Raw genomic sequence first — 17,475 nt, forward strand, 5'->3', positions numbered from 1 at the left:
TGGGAACATTGTCCTACGCCACCAAAGGGTAGCTCAAATCCATTTGCTATGAAATTTCCGTACTTTTCAGGGTTCAATGTATCAAATGCTGAATCATTTTACTTTAAATATGTTAACAAAACCGGAATGGAAAGTATGTTGACCAATACAAAACAGATTTATTCTGCAGTCTTTTTTGCCCAACTGTCTAGACAGGGTTTCGACTTTTGGAAAGACAATATTGAGACAAAATCTGTCTGGGGTACAAAAGATTGGCAAGTGCAGGGGTAGAAGCTTTGTTTAGAGCCTGTATCATCCCTGAGCAAATTATGTTTTTGAATGACACTGTCCAACAAACATCCTGCCTTGGGTTAGCCAAGATCAAAGACATGAACAACCCGTCCATACCTACACCTACACCTGATAGTAAAGACACTTCAGAGGGGGAGGTCGACGTACATACTATTTTACTATTTTGCATCACAACAGAACAGATCCAGATTGGAAAAAATAGTTAATCTGGCCCACAGACACAAACAACTGTCAAGATACATTCATGAACAAAACACAGGGTTTCACTATCAATAGGCCAGACCCAAGATATGTTCAAAGACAGCATCCTGGAATAGTAACAACATACAGTGTAGGGAAGCCTTGCCTTGATTGGCTACAAAGATCTACACTTAAGGATGTAAAGCAACACTTATCTTTACTTAAAGATGACGCAGACCTTAGGGAATTCTTGCTAGGACCAAGAAAACCACGTCATAAACGTTTTATATATGCCGGTATATATGCTGCTTATAATGAAATTTGGAAGATTATGCAAGCAGAGACTGCAGAACGAATACGAGAAATTGATCGTATTAGTTTAGAGAATTCTCTCTCTGTAGTTGACAATGGGTAAACGACTCTGTCGTTCAGGATATATTCTTTGGGCAGCATAGTGTCTTCTGCCATAGACATCATGGAACAAGACTTGGTCATGTTGCAACATGGTCAGTCTCAATTACGTTCTATCATGCGATTAGGCTGGACGTTACAAAATCTTTTGTTCAGGCTATGTGCCTTGGCGTTTAATCAATACCACGTCACTGTTTTCAGAATTCAATCTCACTGATAAACAGATCAAATTGGCACAAAGGGGAGCAGACTATACGGTGCTGAGCATTGAAAAACTGTAAAGATTGCCGTTCACGGTAGCAGAAAAACCAGCTACTGAATGGATAATACATGGAACAATCACTCTGCCGGCTACAATTTTCCATTTTCAGTATTGCCTAAAACACATACCAGCAGGCACATATGAAAGGTTGGGTAAAGAATACATCAAGACATCCTGGGATTTACCATACACACACAGATGTTGGAGTGGGGGTCATGAAGTGTTTCTTAGCGGTACAAACTGTAAAAACGCACTAAGCGGTTCTCTCCTTTGTCAGGGTATTAATTTACACGGGGCCTGCGATGGTTCTTCTAACAACTTGTCCCGTCACCTGCAAGGTTCACCAGCTGCAGTGATTGATCCAATTTTTGGACAACTTTCAAATGGAAGTTACCTCATGTTGAATGATCACAGTTGCTGTGGCATTTTGCCAGGTTTTGCATATCTAGTAACTGTGTCATCCAGGGTCACTTGCTGTATGCAAGTATTGTTTCCGAAAACCAAGACAGCCAGGGAGTCGCCTTTATGGCCTTCACTGAACATCTCTTCTATACAAATTGATACTCTAAGCAGAATGAAAGCCATTCTTTTGCAAAAAACTGTGCCACTGACCTCGGCCAAAGAAATCTATAATCTACAAGTTGCAAGGACTTCTGCCGAGATACATGCCCTTTTGAATATAAATTGCCCCGTACATTTCTCAGAAATGTTAGGTCGTATCTTAAACATGTTTATACAAGCGGTATTGTACATGTATTTAAGACCGTATTTTCCGGACTGTTAGCACTTTTACAGGCAGTTCTAGGAATCATTCCAAACTTCGTGCACTCTGTGTTTGGCGGACTGCCCCTACTTTTCGGACTCGTTGCAGGGATACTATTTGTAGGAGAGTAGGATCTGCTTCACATGGGTACCCTCACTTTTTGCTGGTGTTTCGCTGTTTTTCGACTTTAGTCTGGCTGTGGCCCTGCTTCCTCTCTAAAATGGTTTGCATGTACATTAGGTACATATCTAATTGGATTCTGGAGTGCCTTATAAGCACCTAGTATATGGTATACTATGTACCTAGGGCATAGGTACTTCAGAGGCCTACCAGGGGCTGAAGCATGTATTATGCCACCCCTGGGAAGCACTCCAAAATGGCACCACAGGTCTGCTACTGCAGCCTGGGTAAGGGTGTGCTTGCACCCCTTACAGTGGAATAGGCTACCTATATCCACATATATATACAGACACATATAAACCTATAAGTCACTCCTATGGCAGGCCTTGACAATCCTGAAGGCAGAGTGCTTGGTTTTGTGTGAGAGGGTGCCCAAGCATGAGCTGAGCCCCTCTGCAGCTTTCGGAAATCCTTCCTTATGGCTGTTCTGTAATATATATGTAATAAATATATATATACGATCCCCAGGCATCCTTGGTTACCAGCCCGGGTTTCCAGCTCAGGACCCTATCACGATCTCCTGCTACTTCCTTATGCTCCCGCATTGGCTGCAGTCCTTGCGTCCCTAGTTACTGTCCCACCCCCTTCCTCACTGTCCAATCCGTGCCCGTCCCCATGACGCTGATACTTCCTTTATGTAGAAGGCAACTCGGCTTCTCATTTCAGGCTTCGGTTGAGTTCCGCACACGTCCGTGGCGGCTTGGTGTACCTTCGTGAAATATTGGACCACGACTCCCCTGACCTGCTAAATCAGTAAGTCCACGCACCCCTTCCCCTTTTCTCCCTTCCTCCCCCCACTCCCCTTTTCCGTGTCCTTCTGAATACTCGGGCCTCGATTCGATCATAATCCTTGATTCATTTTTATTCACATTCACAGAAAATACTGAAGCGCTTCTCTGCGCTCCCTCCCCGGTTCCGCAGCTCCGCTCCTGTTAGCGGTAAGTGGACAATGCGTGATTAGTGCTCCCCTTTTTACTCCTTTTCCCACCTCCCCCGCTTATTTTACCCTCTTGTTCCCCAGAGACGCTTAATTCACTCCAGTCCCCTCCGAAGTCTTACCTGGACACTTCGTGATCTACTCATCTGTCCACCCGGAACCCTCCATGACAGAGTCCCCCTTCCCCGGGCCTCAGGTAGGCTCGAGCCGATGCTTCCCCTGTTTCCCCTTTCCTTTCTCGATGTCCTGTCCACCTCCGCTCTGATACTGACTTTTATTTTATGCAGCACTCCCTGAAATTTGCGACCCTGGTCCTGAGGATGATCCTAATTTAAAAAGGATCGAAACGTCGTCGACCTGTGCCCATCAGCTCTAAATCCTTTTGGCGCTCTTTGATCTTTTGGTTCTTTCAGAATTTTTTTTTTGAAAACTATCAGATGAACAATTGAATAATTTGTTGTTTGGAACCTTTATCTTGTACATATTCTGTATATACTGTGTTGCGCCCCTTGCTATAGTTTTCTTCACGTTGTCACTTGCGCCGTCACACCAATGTCACGAGCACATTGTACACCTTTTCCTTTAGGGTTGTTTTGGTATTTAGACCAAACAGTGCTGTTACAATTTGTTGACTCTTTCATTAATCTTCTCTAAATATATGACGCCTATGGGCGCATTAATCAAAGTATTTGCAGCCTCTTTTTCTCTCTGTGTGTTAGTAATGTCTTGTACATATGATTGCAAATAATCCAATAATTCCTGCTGAGATATTGTTGCAATTACATTGTTATTACCCTGATCTCAGTTTGGTCTACGGGTTACACTCCTGTGGTTTTTCTATACTGTGAGCAGCGGCTTCGCTGTGAGAGTAGGCCTTAGGGCTCTTTATCTCCAACTAATTGATTTAGTTTTTCTGTCAGCATTTTTTCTGATTGAAAATGTCTAGAGAGGCTCCCATTTACACAGAAGATTATATCCAACGTATCTTGAGCGGTCCCTCCCTCCTCACCAACTCGGCATCCACCACCTCCACCACCACCAATTCCTCCAAGATCCTACTTGACAGACTTGAGAAACTAAAGAAGAAACAAATCCGTACTACCTCCCATGCTCGAATGCTCACCGAATATCTCAAGTCAGGGATTATTCCGTTGGGCTTACAAATTCGCAACGTTCCAGCTATATTCACCCAAGATCCAAAATTCCGTACTGGGTTTAGTCACCTGGCCACCACCTGTTCCCGCCACTGGATGGTGTTAGGAATCGATACGGCTTTAGAACACAGCCAAAAGGAATTAGAAGAAATCGCCGAAATTGAGAAGCTTATCTTGGAAGACAACTCCATCCCTGAAGCCAAGAACCTTTTGGACAAAATCAACTCAACCATTGTTACTTTCAACACATTTGAATTGAACAAGAAAATTACTAAAATACAAAAGGACATAAAATATTACAATATAGAAAAAACCTACCCTTACCTCAAGGAAGAGTTTTACAACACCCCTTATAATCTGCCAAGAACACGCAACTGGGGTAGGTTTAGGAACAACCAACATATCACCTTCTCGGATTCCTCTAACACCTCAATTGAAGAAGTTGACTCAAACGAGGAACCCAGCACGTCTAGAAACACCAACAGGCCTGCACTTCTTTTACCTCCTGGTTTTTTAGAACAAGGCCGCGGACGTGGCCAGAATCGTCGACGGGCACGCAATCACTACCAAAACCAATACTCCGGAGAGAGGCAAACCAGAAACAAATTCTACCGCTGGGGCCCCCAGCAATAATTACTCCTGAGATGCCTGTGAATGCCCCCATCATGGACTTGGATTCCATTGCTCCTGCCTCTAACACTAATTTGGACTTGATCCCCATCTTCAACCTTTCCAAATACAATCTCTCCGAAAAGGAGACTAAACTAATCAGTAGAGGCTTAAGCTTTGTACCCACGGAACGAAGTAACTTCTTTGAACTTCATACACACCTACTACAGTTCTTCCGACGAATCAGGTTACGCCAATTCTTTGCAGACAAACCTGGACCGATTCGTTCGAACACTATCCTCTTCCATCCCCCTTCCACTTTTAATCCACCCTCACACACTATGCCTCCAGAACTTTTGTCCTTTGAGAGAATAGTACTTCATGAAGTTGCAAATGTACAGAAAGCCTTTGAGTTTGTTCCTTACAACCTCCCACTGGTCGAAAAACAGGCCTTAATCAGCCTCAAGAAAAGAGCAGATTTGACTATCAAGCCAGCGGATAAAGGTGGAGGCATTGTTGTCATGGACAATGAAAAATATGACTTGGAGATCAGAAGGCAACTGACCAATTCTGCTCATTATCGTAAACTCACTCATGATCCCCTCCCGGATCTCAAAATCAAAATCAACCACATTACCAAACAAGCACAGACCCAAAACATCATTTCTTCCAAAGAATTTACTTTCCTCAACAATGCTCATCCACGCACACCAGTGATTTATGTTTTACCGAAGATCCACAAGGACACCCAGAACCCCCCTGGCAGACCTATTGTTTCCGGTTGTGGTTCCATTCTGGAACCCCTGGGTAAATATATAGATGCCGTCATTAAGGAATTTGTTCCTCTCACAGACACCTACATACGAGACAGCATGGACCTGATCAGAACCATTGAAGACAGACCTTTTGATCCAGAAACCGAACTGATGGCGGGTCTCGACATCGAATCTCTTTACACGAATATCCCACATGATGAGGGTCTTCTAGCCATCTATGAACTATTGGAAAACAGACCAAGACCAACCCGTATTCCCACAGAATTCATCATGAGCCTCTTACGTATTGCCTTAGAGAACAACTATTTTTTGTATCGGGATGATTTTTACCTTCAGATCAAAGGTGTCTCAATGGGAGCTTGTTTTGCCCCAAACTTTGCCATCTTGTTTGTTCATAAACTAGAAACATGTCTCATACTCAGTCCCAACGATCCATTCAGACCTCAAATTTCCTTATGGCGACAATATATAGATGATGTCCTTTTATTTTGGAATGGTGATGCCGACACTCTAACATCTTTTGTGAAATGGCTGAACAACTCCCAACCACATTTGAAGTTCACTTTTGAATACAAAAACAATGACCTTCCTTTCCTAGACCTTAACATACATGCAGAAGAAGGAGTAATAGGAACATCACTCTATCGCAAACCTACAGAGAGGAACACCCGATTACACTACTCTAGCTACCATCCGCGTGGACTCAAAGATGGCCTACCCTATGGCCAATTCCTCCGCATCCGGAGGAATTGCAGTTGGCGCAAGGACTATTTCAGGGAATCCGATGTCTTACTTAAAAAACTTATAGACAGAGGTTATCCTCGCAGATTGACCTCACGCGCTCGCAAAAGAGCTTGGTACTGCCATCGGGACATTCTACTCACACCACAGCCCAAAAAGACAAACTCCCGCATTCCCTTTGTTTCAAAATTCAGCCCCAGTAGCAACCAAGTTAAGAAGATTATTTCAAAAAATTGGACACTTCTGAGAACTAATAAATCCTTCCAAGAGCCACCTCTTTTTTCATTCAAACGAGGAAATAATCTATCTAACCATTTGGTTCATGCCATCACCTGGCCCATCAAACCTGCTCACTCCAATACCATCACTACCACATGGGGACTACCGCCCGTACTAGGTCACTACAAATGCCAGTCATGCAGTGTCTGCGATCTCACCATCAACACAAAGGAGTTCAAATTTGATAATCAAACACACTCCCTAAACACGCTGACCAATTGTCGGTCACAAAATGTGATATACGCCATTGAATGCCCGTGTCATCTTCTCTACATCGGACAGACAACTCAAATGGTTAAGCAAAGGATTATCCAGCATAAAAGCAGAATATACTGCAAGATCATTACAGCCCCCCTGGTATCACACTATCTGGAGAAAAACCATGATGTACTTGACATTAAGTGGCAGGTTATTGATCAACCGCGGCTCCCACCCAGAGGTGGTAATCTACAACTACTCTTGAACAAATGCGAATGTAAATGGATTACACGTTGTAACTCTGTGAACCAAGGGTTGAACACCATCGATGAGTGGAACAGCACGATTTATCTTCCACCATGATCATCCAGTTGCTCCACCCCCCAACCCCCCCCCCCACCTTTTTCCAGAATCCAATATGGTCATACTTAACATTCCCTGACCAGGCACCTTAACATGAAGATTACCATCTTTCCCTGTTTACCTTTCCTCTGATTCTATGTAAAGCACACCTTTTTCGAAATGTATATATTGCCTTTAAAGTCATTGTTTTAACATATATTGTGCCCCACTGGTTCTCCACCGATGCACAACATTGACCAGGCACCTTAACATGAAGATTACCATCTTTCCCTGTTTACCTTTCCTCTGATTCTATGTAAGGCACACCCTTTTTGAAATGTATGTATTGCCTTTAAATTCAGTGTTTTAACATATATTGTGCCCCACTGGTTCTCCACCAATGCACAATATTGATTGTGCCTTCTGACTCAATTTTTTACCCTACCCTCATAGGTATATTTAATTGCTTTTCAGGATAACCACCGGGGCGCATTGACCCTGCTTTACCTGACCTCGCTCGTAAGCTTAACTATTTTACACTCTGACCAGATTTCTCTCTGGGGCCACAGAACTCTTCTCTTTCCCTTGATTATACGATCCCCAGGCGTCCTTGGTTACCAGCCCGGGTTTCCAGCTCAGGACCCTATCACGATCTCCTGCTACTTCCTTATGCTCCCGCATTGGCTGCAGTCCTTGCGTCCCTAGTTACTGTCCCACCCCCTTCCTCACTGTCCAATCCGTGCCCGTCGCCATGGCGCTGATACTTCCTTTATGTAGAAGGCGACTCGGCTTCTCATTTCAGGCTTCGTTTGAGTTCCGCACACGTCCGTGGCGGCTTGGTGTACCTTCGTGAAATATTGGACCACGACTCCCCTGACCTGCTAAATCAGTAAGTCCACGCACCCCTTCCCCTTTTCTCCCTTCCTCCCCCCACTCCCCTTTTCCGTGTCCTTCTGAATACTCGGGCCTCGATTCGATCATAATCCTTGATTCATTTTTATTCACATTCACAGAAAATACTGAAGCGCTTCTCTGCGCTCCCTCCCCGGTTCCGCAGCTCCGCTCCTGTTAGCGGTAAGTGGACAATGCGTGATTAGTGCTCCCCTTTTTACTCCTTTTCCCACCTCCCCCGCTTATTTTACCCTCTTGTTCCCCAGAGACGCTTAATTCACTCCAGTCCCCTCCGAAGTCTTACCTGGACACTTCGTGATCTACTCATCTGTCCACCCGGAACCCTCCATGACAGAGTCCCCCTTCCCCGGGCCTCAGGTAGGCTCGAGCCGATGCTTCCCCTGTTTCCCCTTTCCTTTCTCGATGTCCTGTCCACCTCCGCTCTGATACTGACTTTTATTTTATGCAGCACTCCCTGAAATTTGCGACCCTGGTCCTGAGGATGATCCTAATTTAAAAAGGATCGAAACGTCGTCGACCTGTGCCCATCAGCTCTAAATCCTTTTGGCGCTCTTTGATCTTTTGGGTCTTTCAGAATTTTTTTGGGGAAAACTATCAGATGAACAATTGAATAATTTGTTGTTTGGAACCTTTATCTTGTACATATTCTGTATATACTGTGTTGCGCCCCTTGCTATGGTTTTCTTCACGTTGTCACTTGCGCCGTCACACCAATGTCACAAGCACATTGTACACCTTTTCCTTTAGGATTGTTTTGGTATTTAGACCAAACAGTGCTGTTACAATTTGTTGACTCTTTCATTAATCTTCTCTAAATATATGACGCCTATGGGCGCATTAATCAAAGTATTTGCAGCCTCTTTTTCTCTCTGTGTGTTAGTAATGTCTTGTACATACGATTGCAAATAATCCAATAATTCCTGCTGAGATATTGTTGCAATTACATTGTTATTACCCTGATCTCAGTTTGGTCTACGGGTTACACTCCTGTGGTTTTTCTGTTCTGTAATACAGCCATACCATATACTCTTAAGTGCATTATAACCTCGCGGTATATGCTAACTTTGGAATGGCTGCATCAAAACATGTTGTGTTTGGTGTCAAACGCTTTGGAATACTACCCCCCACCCGCCAGTTCTGGCGGAGGGGGTAGCATTCCACCCTTCTAGAGGGAGAGACATGTTCACACTGGTCTAACACGGAAGGACTTTCCTGAGCCCTGGCATCACAAAATGGATGCCTATGCCACAGACACGGGTCTGGCCTCCTGTTGCTGACCGAAACTCAGGCAGGGGAGGCCTGGACAATAGGTTTCCTGTTGAAGGGAGGTGTAATCACCTCCCCAGACAGGCAGATGTGTATTGGGGCTAGGCGGGAGCACTCTCTGGTTCTTTGAAGTCCTGCACTGGGGGCACACTTGGTGTCCCTGTGCATAGTCCAGTTAAAACCGGTTGCAGGGGCTACCTGCCCCTGCTCTGGCACGAAACTGGACAAAGGAAATGGGTGTAACCACCCCTCTTTCCAAGCCCACCCATAAGTGGGGCCTTAGAGTTAGTCCATCCCCTATACTTAGTATAAGTATAGGAATCCAGTCCCTAGGACTCTAGATTACCCTGGACGAAACTCTGAAACATATATCCTGGACCTTCGACATTCTATCCTGACTAGAAGACTGAAGAAATCTCCCTTAGGGTCAAGGAGTGACTCCCCTGCTTGGCAGGCACCAAAGAAGCAACTGACCGGTCTGCATCGCTGAAGCTCCCGCCGGATGCCGAAGTCTTTGCATCACCAGAGGTAGATTTCCAGACAAAGCTGAGGCCCGTGGCTATCGTGGGTGACGTGGAACCGTGACCCCTGGACACCGTGAACTTTTGCAGCAACAATATCTTCCTGGTCCTCCTTGATGTTGTGCTTTGGGCTCCGAGTAGCCCCAGCCTTGAGCACCTCCTGCACTGAAGATTGCTGGCCTCCACTCCACGAGTGACCCGTGGGCCAGTTTCAGGTGTGACCGCTCGAGGCTCCTTCGCGATCACTAGCCCGTTGGCTAGCAGGTCCCCACGAATGCAACTTCTCTTCTAATTGGACTTTCCTAGTTGCTCCAGATGTGCCCTGACTTACCCTTGCTGGGTGAGTCCCTCAGACCTCGCTGGTCTACACCGCAGTTCTTTCTCTGAATTCCTGTGACTTGCCATTGCCAAGGCTTGTTGGGTCCAATCTGGTCGCCGACACCGCAGCACTCGACAGACTTTGTGGGACAGCTCGAATCCGGCTCATGGACTTTGTCAATACCTCCTGGACCTCGTGGCTGAAGAGTCAAGACACCCATCAACTCACCTGAAACACCCGACATCTGTGGGCATTGGTCCATCCTGCCCTCGGTCACTGGCTAGTAACCCAGACTCTGTCCCCTCTACTTTCAGGTTCCTTCCATCCTAGATCCAGGCTCAGAACTCTTCGGACCATACTCCTCTTCACGGCAGCAGCAGTTCTTTGCAGGCTTCCATTGCAATCGACGACGCGACCCGACACCAAAAGACACCTATGCACCCGGCTTCCCTGGGTGAGGTAACTCGAGCACTCTGGTGCTCCCGTGGGTGCTAGCCCTAGAACTTCTTAAGTCCAAAAGGGTTTGGTCCTGACTCGATTAGAAGTGTCCCTAATCTTTAAATTTCCAACCGCGACATTGCCCATAGAAGATAACGGGAGCCCGTGGTTGTGTTTACACACTGCATACAGTCCCCGTGGGTCCCCTGTGTCACTACCTTGGGTGGGTCCTTGGGGTCCCAGCGATTCTACAGGCTTTAGGCCTTGTGTCTATCCCAGTCGTGGTTCTTATACCACTTTTTTGGTATATGGTTTGGTACGCCCCTAGGGCCCAAACGTGTATTTGTGCTATTACTGATAATTGCTAACTTGTAAACAAAGTACTTCGAACTCCAGTCTCATAAAGAGACTAGAGAGGTGTGTTTTATCCGAAATACATATATTTTAAATATATACCTGGTGTGGTTGTCCTTTCATTTGATCACTCATGAGATTATAGACTGGTAAAACAAGCTGCTTTACATTCCTTCAAGACTTAGCCTGAAGGCTGCTCTCCACAGCTACCACCAGGATAGCTTTCTATAAGGTTGTCTTTAACCAATTCACCTTAAGGGGTTGTTTGAACTGATACAAGGTGCCCACTAGAACTAGTGGACAGCATATATCAGGCCACCTTCTCACACTATTTTTGCTCCTACTGCTACGATATGGCAAGCCAAATCACCATCGACACCCAGTTCTCCATGGAGACAATTCTATTGGCGATGAAGTGTCATGAGCGCATCGTCCAAATTCCAGGGTTACCTCGTCTACGAGAATTAAATACCACATGGTTTCTGTCATTCAGACCAATTTGGCAAGATTGCATCTTACCTATTCTACACTGCCTGCTATGCGGAGAAGAATGCGTGCTAGACACCTGTCTGACGCTCCCATCAGTCATGCCAACGGATGTAGATACTTTGCTGGACCCCGTAACGGCCCTTGCTTTGTGTTGTCCCCAGCGGCTACCAATTCTGATGACGGCATTCATTGAGATCTCACAGACGCAAATTGCTACTGCCGAGGTACAAGAGGAAACAACAGGCGCGCAGGTAACATCCGATACGAACATTGCTAATGCGACCAATGCTGACGGCGATGCTTCACATCTATGTGCGGTTGATCTTCTAAACGCGGTAATCCAACTTTCACCTACAATGGTAGACGACTTTTTGTCTACAGAAATAGAGGATATTTTGTTTTCTCCAAGCCCTAACACTGACTTTTGAATTTGGCACACAGTGTACTGAGAGACTTTGAATTTGACCTTCATTTTTTCAATACAAGAGACTACATTTGGAACATTTTTCCTATGATGAATTTTTTTCCCAAATTTATATTTTTCATTTTTGGCACAAGTAATCTGCTAAAATTAAAACTATTCATAGAGAACAAGAATTCTTTGAATACTTTCAGAAACAATATATGACTCTTGTCCACAAACAAATAGTTTTATGTAACCTGACATGAAATGGGTTCGGCCTTTTTTCTTCTGTAATTACGAGCCATTTCATAAATGTAATTTTCATGATTCATTCCATTAGCCTTCAAATGTGAAAAATATATGCTTCGAATGAAATATTGCTTTAAAAATGTACAGCACCATTGCAATAGTTTAATGCATTTTTTAGAAATGTATTTTAGACATATGTGTAGCACTTCGTGTGTAGATATATTTTAGATATGTTATCATGTTTAGGATCTAGTAATGTTGTACATAAGAAAGTGGAGTGGGTGTTGTGTATCAATTTAGATTCCGTATGAATTTTCCGATTCATGCCCTTATATAGGTACAATTCACATTGCCCTTATATAGGCATAGAAATCCAGTCCTTATTTAGGCATAGCCCATGCTACCCAAATACAGGAATGGCTACTTCCATCCGTTCATCTACGTCACAACGATTTCTTGGAAAACCAGACTCTTAAGCTGTAGGGACTTCCCCTTGCCTGGATATTGATTTCTCCAAGAACGTATTTATTATGCATGAACATCTATTCCTTAGAGGTTTATTCATGACGTTCATATGCCCGACTTTTACTTCAATACTGGCATTCCTAAACACCTTCAAGGTATAATATACCTTCACTTGCTATGGCAAAGCACGGTGTGGTTCGTTGCAGTTCGACTACCTACTTGCATGACGCAGCTGGCCACAGCAAGTCCCGAAGGAAGCCAACTCCCCAGCTGACGCACTGACCAGACGCTGTCATCCTCCTGCCGAGAATCCAGCTCCAGTGTTTCTGACTCCCCTTGCGGGGTGTTGGGAGATCGAGTCCAGGAAAGAGATACCAACCTCTCTCATTCTAAGGTTTGGAGCTGATTAGAACCTAGAAAAACCTTTCTCAATTCTTGGCAAAACTAAAATTTGCTAAAGCAGCACCTACTTCTTCCCTAGTACTAGACTTAGATTAGGTGCACTGGAGTAGAATTATTTAGAAGCACCAGTTGAGTATTTTAGCCTATGTTATTTATGTATGTATTTTAATGAATATGTGATAGCCTCAAAACCATGCTATTACAATATTATTTTATCTTACTGCTAACGCTGTACATTTTATACTTCGCATTCTGTCTAACGATTGTAGCAGTTCACATCTCTTGAATGAGAAATAAGACTGTTCAATAAACCCTTTTTATTGAATCGCCCGTCTCACTATTTCTGTGCAACTCTGTAGAAACAAAGCATGCACGATTGACTGAGTGAAGTAGTTATCTATTGTTTCCACGACTCTGAAGATAATTGTTCCGATTCTTGGGGAAACAAAGCTGTCATGTTTATGCAGTTGTCAGAGACTAATCCCTTCTTGTTTATTCGAGAAAGTTTCTAGTGACCTCTGAGTTTTCTGGCACACACACTATTAAGTTTAATATACTCAATAGAGACATACTGACCTCAGTCCTATGTCAAAACTATAGTGTATGTTATTCCAATGCGCAGAGCCTATTAGGGATATAGGAACTACACTACATCAGGACAGACCATTCCTTGGCAGTTGTGAATTTCAGCTGGGGAGGGGTAACTTGCCTTTAGAAGGTTGTGGTTAGCTCAGACCTCCCTGTAGAATGCTTACTGGGCAATGATTTGGAATCTTCAGCCTGGGCTGAAGTGGAACTCAGGACACATGCAGAAATGTTAGGGATACCTGCACATATGTTTGCAGTGACTAGGTCACAGGCAAAAATGTCTTCCACTGAACAGACCCTGGATCCTGGAACAATGGACCAGGTACCTGCCAAGAGAAGGAGCAGTAGGGGTAAGGCAGTGTCTCCCCTCCTGCCTCAGAGTGAGGATCACACTCCTGAGGGAGATGAACCTAGTCCCAGTGAAGGTATTGTCTCAGAGGAACTTGAACCTGATCAGGTTGTGTTCTTGGGGACAGGGTGCCCTTCCAGGGCAGATCTGAGTCAGGAGCAGCTCAGCTGCACTTCTCTTGAACCCCTCAGACAGCAAGCTACTGCTGAGGCTGCTGGGAGTGCCAGTGGGTCCCTCAGGATCTACTGGGATGAAGGACTTTTATACTCAGAGGGTAGAGACCCCAAACCTGGTGCTAGCAGGAGGTTGGTTATACCTCTGAAGTTTATAGGCTTCCTATTATCACTGGCACATGATATCCCGTTCGCAGGACACTTAGGGCAAAGTAAGACTTGGGACAGGCTTATCCCTCACTTTCACTGGCCCCATATGTCAGAAGATACAAAAGTGTTTTGTCGCTCCTGTACCACTTGCCTAGCCAGTGGTAAGGTAGGTGGTACTACAAAGGCCCCCCTGATACCACTACCTGTGGTGGGGGTTCCCTTTTGAAAGGGTAGAGATTGACATTGTTGGTCTCCTAGACCCTCCAACTGCATCTGGGCACAGATTTATTCTAATGGTGGTGGACCATACCACGTGGTACCCAGAAGCCATACCCCTTAGGACTCCCACAGCACCTGCTGTGGCTAGAGCTCTCCTGGGAATGTTTTCCAGAGTGGGTTTCCTTAAGGAGGTAGTATCAGACCGTGATACAAACTTTATGTCTGGGTACTTGACTGCTATGTGGAAAGAGCGTAGAGTAAATTATACATTTACCACACCCTATCACCCACAATGCAATGGTTTAGTTGAGAGATTCAACAAAACCTTGAAGGGCATGATCAAAGGATTACCTGAACAGCTTAGGCACAGATGGGACATCCTTTTGTCCTGCCTTCTGTTTGCATACAGAGAGGTTCCTCAAAAGGGGTTTGGCTACAGCCCCTTTGAACTTCTGTTTGGTCACCCTGTCAGAGGTCCCTTCTGTCTGGTTAAGGAGGGATGGGAGATACCTCACAAACCCACAAAACAGGACATAGCAGACTATGTACTTGGTCTCCGCTCCCGGATGGCTGAGTACACGAAGAAGGCATCCAAAAACCTTGAGGCTAGCCAAGAATTACAAAAAGCTTGGCATGACCAAAAGGCTGTCCTGACTGTTTATCAGCCAGGCCAGAAAGTGTGGGTGTTGGGGCCTGTGACCCCAGCAGCCCTCCAAAATAAGTGGAGTGGACCCCATACTATTCTGGTACAGAAGGGAGAGGTCACCTACCTGGTAGACCTAGGAACTCCCAGGAGTCCCCACACGGTTCTCCATGTCAACAGGCTAAAGCCATATGTGGACAGGGCTTACATGGGCTTGCTCATGGCTACTGATGAGGGACAGGAGGAAGAGAGTGACCCACTCTCTGACCTCCTCTCACAGAACCATGATGAAGGGTCAGTGGATGGTGTAGCCTTGGCAGGCAGCCTCACTGCCCAACAGCAAACTGATTGCAGGAAACTGCTCAATCAGTTCATACAATCAGTTTATACATATATTCAGTCTGACTCCAAGTCAGACAACCTGGTGTACACATGAGTGGGACACAGGTGACAGTCTGCCTGTTAAAAATAAGATTTACAGGCAACCTGACCATGTCAGGGACTGTATCAGGACTGAAGTCCAGGAATTGTTGGAACTGGGAGTGGTTGAACCCTCAGATAGCCCTTGGGCTAGTCCAGTAGCCCTTGTACCTAAACCTTACACCCAGGGTGGTAAGAGAGAGATGAGGTTGTGTGTGGATTACAGGGGTCTCAATGCATTCACTAGGACCGATGCTCACCCAATTCCCAGGGCAGATGAACTAGTTGATAATTTGGCCTCTGCCAAGTTTCTGAGTACATTTGACCTGACAGCTGGTTACTGGCAGATCAGATTAGTTGATGATGAAAAACTAAAAACTACATTCTCTACCCCTAGTAGGCACTATCAATTTGTGGTAATGCCCTTTGTTTCGAAGAATGCTCCTGCCACTTTTCAAAAGTTGGTGGATAAAGTCCTTACATGCCTGGAAGCCTAAAGTGCAGCTTGTCTAGATGACAATGCTGTCTTTAGCTCCACCTGGGAGGTTCACCTGGTCCACCTGAGAAATGTTTTAGAGGCCCTGCAAAAAGCAGCCCCTACTATCAAGGCCACCAAGTGCCAGATAGGGCAGAGTCAAGTTGTATACCTGGGCCACCTTGTGGGTGGAGGCCAGGTTCAACCCTTGCAGAGCAAAATCCAGACCATAATAGACTGGGTTGCTCCAACCACCCAGACTCAGGTCGGAGCTTTCTTGGGCCTGACTGGGTACTACAGGGGGTTTGTTAAGGGTTATGGATCTATAGTGACCCCCTTAAATGATCTTACCTGTAAAAGAATGCCAAAGAAAGTTCAGTGGACAGTTAGCTGTCAAAAGGCATTTGATGACCTGAAGCAGGCCATGTGCACTGCTCCCATTCTGCAAAGTCCTGATTATTCCAAACAATTCATTGTTCAAACTGGTGCATCTGAATTGGGGGTGGGGAGGACTGTGTTATCACAACTAAATGAAGAGGGTCAGGATCAGCTAGTAGCTTTCATAAGCAGAAGGCTGACCCCCAGAGAGAGACATTGGTCAGCTATTGAGAGGGAGGCCTTTGCTGTGGTTTGGGCTCTGAAGAAGCTGAGGCCATACTTGTTTGGCACTCACTTCATTGTTCAGACAGACCATAAGCCCCTCTTATGGCTAAAACAGATGAAGGGTGAAAACCCCAAACTCTTTAGGTGGTCCATCTCCCTACAGGGGATGGACTATACAGTGGAACATAGACCTTGGAGTAACAAAGCTAATGCAGATGGACTCTCCAGATATTTCCACTTAGAAAATGAAGACTCAACTGGTCAAGGTTCGTTTCATGTCCTTGCGTTTGGGGGGTTGTGTAGAAAAGTAGGGCCTGCTTCTTATGGTTACCCCCACTTTTAAATGATGTCTCACTGTTTTTGGACTAGTCTGGCTGGGATCCTGCTAATCGGGTCCCCAGCCTCTCTACTTTCTACTTTAAATTGCATGTATGTACTTTAGGTCACTCAAGGTTGGTTGGATACTGGGGTACCCTTATGAGTCCCTAGTATATGGTACACTAGGTACTAAGGGCATAGGTACCCCAGAGGCCTACCAGGGGCTGAAGCATGTACACTACACTTAAAACGTATCAGTCACCCCTATGGCAGGAGTTATCAATCCTAAAGGCAGGGTGCTGGGTTTTACGTTTGAGGGTGCCCCTGCATGAGTGGGGCCCCCCTATTCAGTTTTCAGATACCATTCACCGGGGATGTATGTGATGCAGCTAGACAGCATTATAACCTCACGGTAAATGCTATCTTTAAAACGGCTGCTTAGAAACATGTTGTGTTTGGTGTCAAACACCTTGGAATCATACCTTCACACCAGTAACTGGTATGGGAGGTATGATTCCACCCTTCCAAGGGGACATGTGTGGATCACCGGTCTACCCGGTACCAGCTTTCTCAACCCGGGCAGCACAAAATGGATT

Source organism: Triturus cristatus, chromosome 6 (assembly GCF_964204655.1).
Source record: "Triturus cristatus chromosome 6, aTriCri1.1, whole genome shotgun sequence".
NCBI classification, from domain to species: Eukaryota; Metazoa; Chordata; class Amphibia; order Caudata; family Salamandridae; genus Triturus; species Triturus cristatus.